The sequence below is a fragment of the Drosophila nasuta genome, chromosome 3 (assembly GCF_023558535.2).
Source record: "Drosophila nasuta strain 15112-1781.00 chromosome 3, ASM2355853v1, whole genome shotgun sequence".
Classification (NCBI taxonomy): domain Eukaryota; kingdom Metazoa; phylum Arthropoda; class Insecta; order Diptera; family Drosophilidae; genus Drosophila; species Drosophila nasuta.
In genome coordinates, this window is record NC_083457.1 from 50,511,746 (window position 1) to 50,521,519 (window position 9,774).

The following is a 9,774-nucleotide window of genomic DNA, read 5'->3' on the forward strand; positions in this document are numbered from 1 at the left end:
AGATGGATAGCGGTAGTATTTTAGTATTTTTAGTATTTTGTGGTATATTTGTAGAATATGATTTTATTCTATATGGATATCGGGTATTTCACAGTCGAACACACTCAACTTTAGCTTTTTTACGCTGCTGCTGTTCTGGAGTTGGGCAAGTGCATTCTGTGCTGCGATTATTAGGGATTTCAATCGACGCTGCTGCACTTGACCCACAGCCTCACTTCACTGCCTCACTTCACTGCCTCCTCCACCTCCGATTCGGCCACCGCATTGGCCGCTTGTTTGCGGTTGATGTTGCGTTTTTTTTTTTGTTGTTGTTTTTCACATTTTCATTTTTGACTTTCGCACACGCGTCGCACGCTCCGATTTTTGCATGAATTTTTGCAGTAGGCTGCCACATGGCAACACACCTCCCCTTCGCCCCTTCTCGATGGTTACGTTCCCCATTGGTCATTTGAATTGTTGCACTTTTTATGCAACGGCCTGTCGCCTTTTGCTGCTGCTGCTGCTGCTGATGGAGGTGGCAGCAACACAGCAACAACAGCAACAGCGGCAGCAGCCGTTGAAGTGTGAAAATGCAGCGTAAAAAAGGGAAAATCAAAATAAAAAATGTGGCAACATCAACGGGTTTTGTGGCAACACGCGAGAGATACACGAGGCCAGTTTAGGCCGTGTGTCTGAGTGTGTGTGTGTGTGTGTGTGTGTGTGGCATGATGCCTTGATGGCCTTTTGCTTCAATGCGTTGATGCATTTGTGTTGCATGTGCAACATTGTGCCACACACTCACAAACAACAACAACAACACTCTATCGGTGTGTGTGAGTTGATTGTTGCGGCAACAGGCAAACCCAATTGACCGCAAATTGTGGCTTTTGTGATCAGATTTTTATGGCAAAAATTGTCCTGGCATGCAGCGTGCCCCACACACAACGCACTCTTTTTCTATGCCCCATCATAGTATATAGACAGGGAAACACACTCCATTTTAATGCATATTTATTTGTCGAGTGTTGAGCGATATACAATGATGTGTCTCTTCCTCTTATCTAATTTATCTTTTTGTACTTTCCTAGAAATTGTTTTCAGACTTCTCGCAGCTATTGAATCATGCTTAATAGTTGCCTTTTGTGTTCGGCAACATTGTCTGCCTTTAACTCTAATCAAGTCCAATTAAGGTGTCAAACAATTTGAAGGAATTCAAGCTTGAAGTTCACAAACTTAGAGAACATTTTGTACATCTTTTGTTGGGCTGCAGTCAGGAGTTTAAGCTTGCTAAAGGATGCAGAGTGGACATTTAGCTCTTCTGATTGCTGCTAGTCTATTTCATCATGACCTTCAACTGAAATACAAATGGTTTCAACTCTATTCTTATTATTAACTGTGCAATATAGTAAATACAATACTAGACAAATAAATAAAATAATAAATTTATAAAATTTTGTGAACAAAAAAAAAAAAAATGTTTTATAAAATATTTAAATAGAAGAATGATCTTGATCTTTGACTTAATTCATAGGTGAAGGAATCACCTGAAACTAAATTTTTCTAATAGAAATAACATATGTATATAATTAATGGAAAAGTAAACATACTAAAATTGCATTTTATAATACTAAACATAGCCACTATTCATGACAATGTCTTACTCTAAAATGTAAAATGTATTATACAACAATCACCAGAAAATTTTTATATTTTCTGAGAATTATATCAACTGTGGATGTTAACGAGTTGGAATAGATTACTAAATTTACTTTAATTTGATGAAATACAATTTACGGGGACGGAAATCCTTGTTACACTCATTTTTAGTTATCAACTCTCTATCTATGACTCAGAGCATCGTTATAGATAATATTCTTTAAATATTAAATGTACCTCTGATAAACACAATCATCATCAACAAGTTTATTATATGATTCATATTTTTATAACGTTAGCTTATGCGTTATAAAAAATATTCTAATTCCGCAGAATCTTCTTAGGCAAAGTCAGCATTTTATTTTTTGTTTTATTATAAACTGAATCATATTTAAAATATTATATAATATTTTGTCGGTTTTAATAAGTCAATATTTCACTTGCAGAATCTTCTTAAATATGTTAAGAGCACAAGTCTACTGTTTTCATAGTCTTTAAAACATTTAAAATATTTAATGTTGATTATTTTGCAGAATCTTTAGTAAGCAGCGCAGCTTTCAGAAATTTTTCCATTATCTAGCTATATGTTTTATCATAATCTCTAGAAAATCAAAAATGTAGATTGTTATTGAATTTTAAAACCTGAACTAAACTTTCTCTTCTTTTTATAATCTCTAAAATATTATTTGTTGTTTTAATACACTAAATAATAAATTTACAGAATTGTCTAAAGTCTTCTAATGTTATTCTATTGAGTATATAAATATCTATTAACCAACTATCTATCTATCTAGTCTAGTCAACTATCTAATCTCTAAAATATTTGCAATTTATACTACAATTTCTACAATAAATTTATATTCTTCACTTTCAATCTCTAAAATATTTTAAATTTATACTACAATTTCTACAATAAATTTATATTCTTCACTTTCAAATTGAATAGCACTTTATCAAACAACTAAATACTATATTTATAATCTCTAAAATATTTAAAATATATACTACAATGTTTGATAAACTGCATATTTCAAAAAAATGTGTGTGACTTTTTAACAACCGCGCGCTGATTTATAGCATTGCAATCCCTTTATACCCAATTGAACAGTAAATAAAAAAGCGTTTAATCTTTATATTTTTTTTGTTGCATGCTACTGCAGTTCGGTTGCCAAACACATGAACATGCACATTTATTGCTGCTGTTGTTGTTGTTGCTGTTGCTGTTGTTGTGGTTGATTTTTATGGAAATTGAAAAATCATAATGCCAGCAAATGGCTGCAATACTGCAGCTATACAAAGTGGTTGTTGAACCCCACACAGAGGCAGCAGCCCCCACAGTCAGTTGCAATTTGGCACCACAGCAACAACAACGACAGCAACAACAGCGGGAGGCTGGACCATGACACCTAAGTGAACGCCCTTGGCTGTTGCATGTGCCGCATTTGGTGGCTATCATCGCGTTCTGCTTTTTTTGTGGCATTTTTGTCACTCACCTGTTGCAGTCACAGTTACACACAGTTTCAGAGTTTGTGTTGCATTTATCAAATTGACAGTTGTGACTGCCCAGATCCGCGATTGTGTCTCAGGCAGATCAGCAACATGTTGCTGCTGTTGCTTTTGCATATATGCAATTGCAGTTGGCCATTTTATGAATGAAAATTGTGGCGGCACGTGACAACTATTAGCTGTTTGTAGCTATTAAATGTCACAGCAGCAGCAGCAGCAACAACAACAGCAGCAACCATTCAGAGTTGTTGCTGCTGCTGCTGCAATTGTATGCTGCTGACAGCGCTGCAGCACAAATTGTGTGTGAAAAAGTTCATACATCAACGCACACACACACACGCACACTAAACACACACAATCACAGCAACACAAAAGAGCATAAAAAGTGTGGCTGTCATGTGGTTGCTGCTGCGTGTTGTAGTTGTTATTGTTGTGGCTGCTGCTGCTGCTATTGCAAGCAACAGTGCGTTTTGCTGCACTGCCACACACACACACACACATACACACCCCACTCTCACACACACATACACACAGAGTTGAGTGCAACGCGCCACGCGCTTCGTTTTTTTTTGCCGTGTTTTTGCAATTCACGCGAAATGCGTTTGAAATCGAAAGTGTTGCTGTCACCCACACATTTACACACACATACACACACACACTTGCACAGACATGCAGCTATTATTGTTGGCTGTTGTTATGGTGTTAACAGCATGTTGCACGTGTCAATATGGGATGTTGCAGGTGGCTGCCGATTGCCAATGGCCAATTGAGACCCCCTTGACTGCAATCGCTCTCTCTCTCTCTCTCGCTCTCACACTCTCTTCTCGACTGCTGTTGTGTGGCATCAATGGACAAAAATCGCCGTGTAATTGATAGCGCATTTGGTAACTTTATCATTGAAGCGCATTGTTGTTCTTGTTGCAGATACAAATACAGATACTCTTGCTGCTGTTGCACAGTTGCAGTTGCAATTGTCAGTTGTTATTGCTGCAAAACGTTTTATTTGCATTTGCAGTTAGTCATTAAACTGTTTCAGCTGCTGCGCTTTTTTCGCGTTTGTCGTTTTTGGGTTTAATTTTTGGCCACAATGCAACAGCAGCAGCAACAGCAACAGCACGAAGCAACAAGCAATTAATTAGCGCAGAGTCGACGCCTGATTAGGTCAAATAACAGTGCGTGTGCTTTGTTGTTTGTCGCCGTGTTTGCTTTGCAAATTTTCAAATAAACAAATAAACATTGACAGTGGTAGCCACAAAAATCCACAACAGCAGCAACAGCAGCAGCCAAATTATGGCTTGACTGTGTGTATGGAAGATCTTTTGGTTGTTAATGCCAAGCAGATGGATCCATTACCAAGCCCATTTGCCAAGCTCAAACTTGCAACGCTATCTTCCTCTTTGCTTCGCCGTGAAAGCATCTGCAACACTTTTGTCGGCAGTTGCAACAAATTGCCCAGGCACAAAAAGGGTTTGTGCCATTTTGCCAGCCTATGTTTTCAGCTCTTTTTTATACCCGGTATCCATAGGGTAGAAGGGTATTATAACTTTGTGCTTCCATGAAATTTATGTAATAGGCAGAAGACTGCATCTACGATCCTATAAACTATATATATTCTTGATCAAAGTCAACAAACAGTCCAGACGATATAGTTATAATTATTATTATTAACAATTTTGTTGGGAAAGAACGCCTTACTATGAGATTTAGTAGTTTTGGTTGATAATTTGGGATATTTTTAAATAAAGTACCATATCAATATTCCAAATATGGTCTTCAGTTTAATTTAGTACTTTTGTGGTATATTGTAAGGTATATTTTAAGAATAATACCGCACTGCTATGATTGAAAATGAATTTTTGGAATATCGATTTACCAAATATAGCATTTGGCATATTTGTAGTATTTTTTAGTAAATTAAATCGGTGTATTTTAAGATTGATACCTCTTTGCTTTTATTGAAAATGGACACTTAGAATATCGACATACCAAATAAACCTTTTTTTTATATTTCAGTATTTTGTCAGTATATTAATTCGGTATATCTTAAGAATAATAGCGCACTGTTATTATTGAAAACAGATACTTGGAGTATCGATATACCGAATATAGCATTTGGTATATTTGCAGTATTTTGTAGTATATTAATTCGGTATATTTTGAAATTGTTATCGCACTACTTTTTATTGAAAATGGATACTTGGAATACCGATATACCAAATAAAGCCTGCTGTGTATTTTAGTATTTTGTCAGTATATTAATATGGTATATTTTTAAATTAATACCACACTTTTTTGCTTTTACTCCAGATGGGTAGCGGATATCTTACAGTCAAGCACACTCGACAGTAGCTTTCTTACTTTCTTTTTTAGCAGTGTTGACTCAAAGGACTCGCTGTGCGTCAAGTGGCTGAGGCACTATCGGTTCTCTGCCTCACATGCCACACAGAGCAGAGCCCTTAGACTAAATGCGTTTTTTGCTTAGTTTTATTGGTTGAGTTTTGCCACAGGGGCTGCCACGACTGCCACTTTCATCCACAACGACGCAGTGCGACGCATAGAAAAATCGACAGGCAAAAGTAACGCGCAGCCCAAAAAACCAGCAAAATAAAACACACTCAAATTGCAGACAGCAGCAGCAACAGCAACAGCAATAGCAACAGCAAAGGGTTTTCGAAGCTCTGAGTGCAGTAAAAATCAAGCGAAATATCTAAGCGAAAAAAAATACACACACATAGAGAGAAAAGTGTGCATTTTCTTTTTCTATTGCTTGTCGACTTTTTGCAATTGTTTTTTGTCTATTGAGTTTCAAATTTCCCGGACATCAGACCACGTACAATGCGTTGCCTGTCGTTGCCTTGCTGCTGCTGCTGAAGCTGAAGGCTTTGATAAAACATTTTTTTTCTGCTCTGCTCTGCTTTGTTTTTTTTTTTTGTCAAAATGTTTTCTGAAAATCCTTGCACCCCCGTCCAACTACCAAAACTCGAAGCGACGCGACGCCGCGGCAACGTAACAAGCCATTGCAACAGCCTCGCATATAAATGGCATGTTTGACACACAGAGTAAGGGCATTTTTTTGGTGGGGGAGACGGGGGGGGACAACTGCCACTGCGTTTCAAACAAAATAATATGCAAAATGTTAAAAAATTAAATGAGCGGAGTGAGCGAACGTGGATTGTGCCATAGAAGTTGTTGGTTGTCCAGCTTCAGCAGCAGCAGCAGCAGCTCGGCTAAAATTCGCGAATTTTTAGTTGATTTTCTACATGTGCCAAAAAAAAGTGTTCAGAGTGGGAGCGGGGGGGAAAACTCTGCACATGTTGGGGGTGTGTGTTGCATGCGTTTTTGTGTTTGATTTGTTGGCGCCTTGCAAAAGGGCAACGAGAGACCGCGTTCGCGTCCTCGTCCAGACTAAGAGCAAGATAGCATGAGATAGAGATGAAGAGTGAGAGAGCTGAGGAAGAGGAGTGCAGAAGAGAGAAAGAGAGGTAGAGTGACAGCAAAAGGCTTTGACAAAACATTAAAAATAAATCAAATGAAAATGAACACAACTAGAAAGAATATATACTACGCCATTTCAAAGGCACATAAATTAATATTTTCGCGCTCACAAAAAGGATAAATAATAAATGTAGACAGATACACGCATTTTGGACAATATTTCAATACAGGGTTGCGAAACAGAAAATATACGCCAGAGAAATGGGAAATTAAATGGAATTAATTGCAGTCAAAAATATAATAGAAATGTGCACCACATAAAAAAGGAACTACATAAAATTATTACCAAATTTCATACAATGTGTTCTCGAAAATCAGACTGAAAAAATGTTTATGCTATAGAAGAAACTTTAGAAATTATTTAAGGGAACTCCGTGTCTGATATTTCTCAATTAAACCTATCTACAGTCTAAAATATATTAACGATATATCGCAGAAAGTACATTTATGAAGTTATGTCGATAAGATTTTAATAACTTTCTAACAATATATATAAAAAGGAAAGCTTTAAAATTCCTCCGATATTCATTATATACTTAACTGCAGCGTAAATTTAATGAAAATATATCAGTAAAAACCATATTTACTTCAGCAAACCATCTCTGTAATAATTTCTCTGATTTCTGATGTAAAAACTAACTCAAATTAAGAATATAATAAAAAGTACAAAGTAACAAAATTTCAAAGTCGATAAAAGTTAATTTGAATTCCATAAAAACAATAATTTTTTGAAAAAATAAATCTGCTATATTCTGAGTACCATAATAAAAAAATGTGTCTCAGCAATTATATGTATAACATTTTCTTCCTTAAGCTTAATAAAATGGAAGTTGGTTGCATTTTAGAGAATCTTTTTTAAGAAATATCTATTTGAGTTCAATAAAACCGATATTTACTTATGCATGACAACTCGGTAAGAATTTCTCTGATATTTTTGGTATGAAGCTGTTGCATGTTATGTTTCAATTTATATTTTTACCTTTGACTATATTTCGAATTGTCGAAAGCTAAATAAAAGTCTGGTCTTTGGTTCAGATAATGTGAATGTAATGAAAAAGAGCTCAAAACAAGCCGCACTCAAATGCAAATTAAATATTTTGTTGATGCCCAGCCCAGGACAGCAACAACATGGCAAACAGAGTAATAATAACTGCAGCAGCAGCAAGAGTTGCAGCCACAGTTGTAGTTGCAGTTGCAGTTGCAATTGTAACTTATTGGTCATAAGAACAAAGGCTATGCAAATGTCGAGAGATGTGTACGTGTATTATAAAGTATAAAGTATAATAAACATAAGCGATTAAGCGAACGTTTTGCAAGTTGCAGCAACAAAGTTGTACAACAGCAACATATGATGTTGCCGAAGAAGAAGCTGCAAGATGAGGCCAAAACGTTGCCAACAATTACAGCGCCGTTTTCCATAATATGCGAAATATAAACAATAAATACTGATGGTGGCCAGACAGACGGACAGCCAGACGGACGGACGGACGGACGGACGGACGGACGTGCAGCAACAACAAATCATGCACAAGACAATGGGCCACATTTTGAGTCGCTTTTGCTGCTGCAACTTATATCAAACAATTACACATATTTTGCATGTGCTGAAAGAGAAGAAGAGAGGGGGGAACAACGGGTATTAGGCGCCAGGCCACCGGTAGCTCGAATTTTGAACAATTGTGTTGAGTCTGGGGGACTGCAACAAGTTGCAGCAATGAAAGAGAGAGAGAGAGGCACCGAGCAGCATCGTCTTTAGAGCTGAAGAAGTTGTTGCAACAACAACAGCAACGTGCCCAACGAAGCATGCAAAGCAGCAGCAATAGCAATAGCAACAGCTTCAGCAGCCTCTGCCTCAGCCTCAGCATTGGCTTTGGTTGTGACTTCGTTGTGGAAGCTGCCACAGTAGCAGCCAAAATAGTTGTCTCTGCGGGCAGCGGCAGCGGCAGAGTGCGCGCTGCTTGCGGTCTGCTGCTGAGTGCCACCCGGTGGCATTACATCGCCCACGACGAAACACGACGCGTCGTCGACGGGGCACTATGAGAAAACGTGCACCGCCAAAAACCACCATGCAACAGTTGCAGTTGCAGTTGTGGCTGCTTCTGCCGCTCCTGTTGCTGCTGTTGCTGCTGCTGATGCGACTACTGTGGCCAGCAACAGCAGCAGCAATATTATGGCTTATCTTCTATGAAATTTATAATACAGTAGCAAGCAGTTGCTTAAGGCAAAAGGATTATTTATAGAAAATATATTTTTTTATTAAGCTACTAACAAATAAATGTTTTATTTGTTGAATTTGAAATTAAATTAAAATAAAAGTCAATATTTTATTTCAGATACTTGAAATTCAGTACATATAAAAAAAGTATATCACAATATTAATAATAATACATACATAGCTTAAAATTAAATTTAGATATAAGTGTGAAAATAAATAGTTTGTTTAATAAATTTTAAATTTAAAAATAAGTTTCAAAATTAATACTGCATTTATTAAATTTAAAATTTCATTATTTTGAAAGGAAATTAAAAAATAAATATTGCAAATTTGAAATTTAATAAATATCTAAATAACTTTATATAATATTGTCTCTATATCACAAGAATGTTAAGTAATTGAAATTTATACAGGAAAAAAAGCCATAAAAGCAATCAAGATCAATATTTTTTAACATATTTAAGCATTAGTGTACTGTTTCTATTCGTATACCCCACACTGTAGGCTCAGCTATAGAGCATTTGCATTTCGTTGTGCTTTAATTGTTGTCTTCATTTGATGTTAATATTGCTGCTGCTGTTGCTGCTGTGTTTTGTGTTATTGCTGACTGTTTTGTGTGCTGCCTGACTGACTATAATGTCTTTACTTACGCGATGCTATTGCCCCTCCCTCCTCTTCCCTCTTCACTGCCTACACCTACGCCCCAGCCACGCAGCAGCAGCAGCAGCCAAAGCAAGAGCAGCAGCAGCTGCTGCTAACATCATATGCTGCTGTTGCGGCAGCAAAAACATTTTTGCAGTAGCAATTGGCTTCATTTGAAATTATCTTTTCAGCATTGTATTGTATTGTTGTACCTGTAGATTGTGTGTTGCTCTTGCTGCTGTTGCTGTTGTTGTGTTGTTGCATTTTCCCCTTGGACAGGT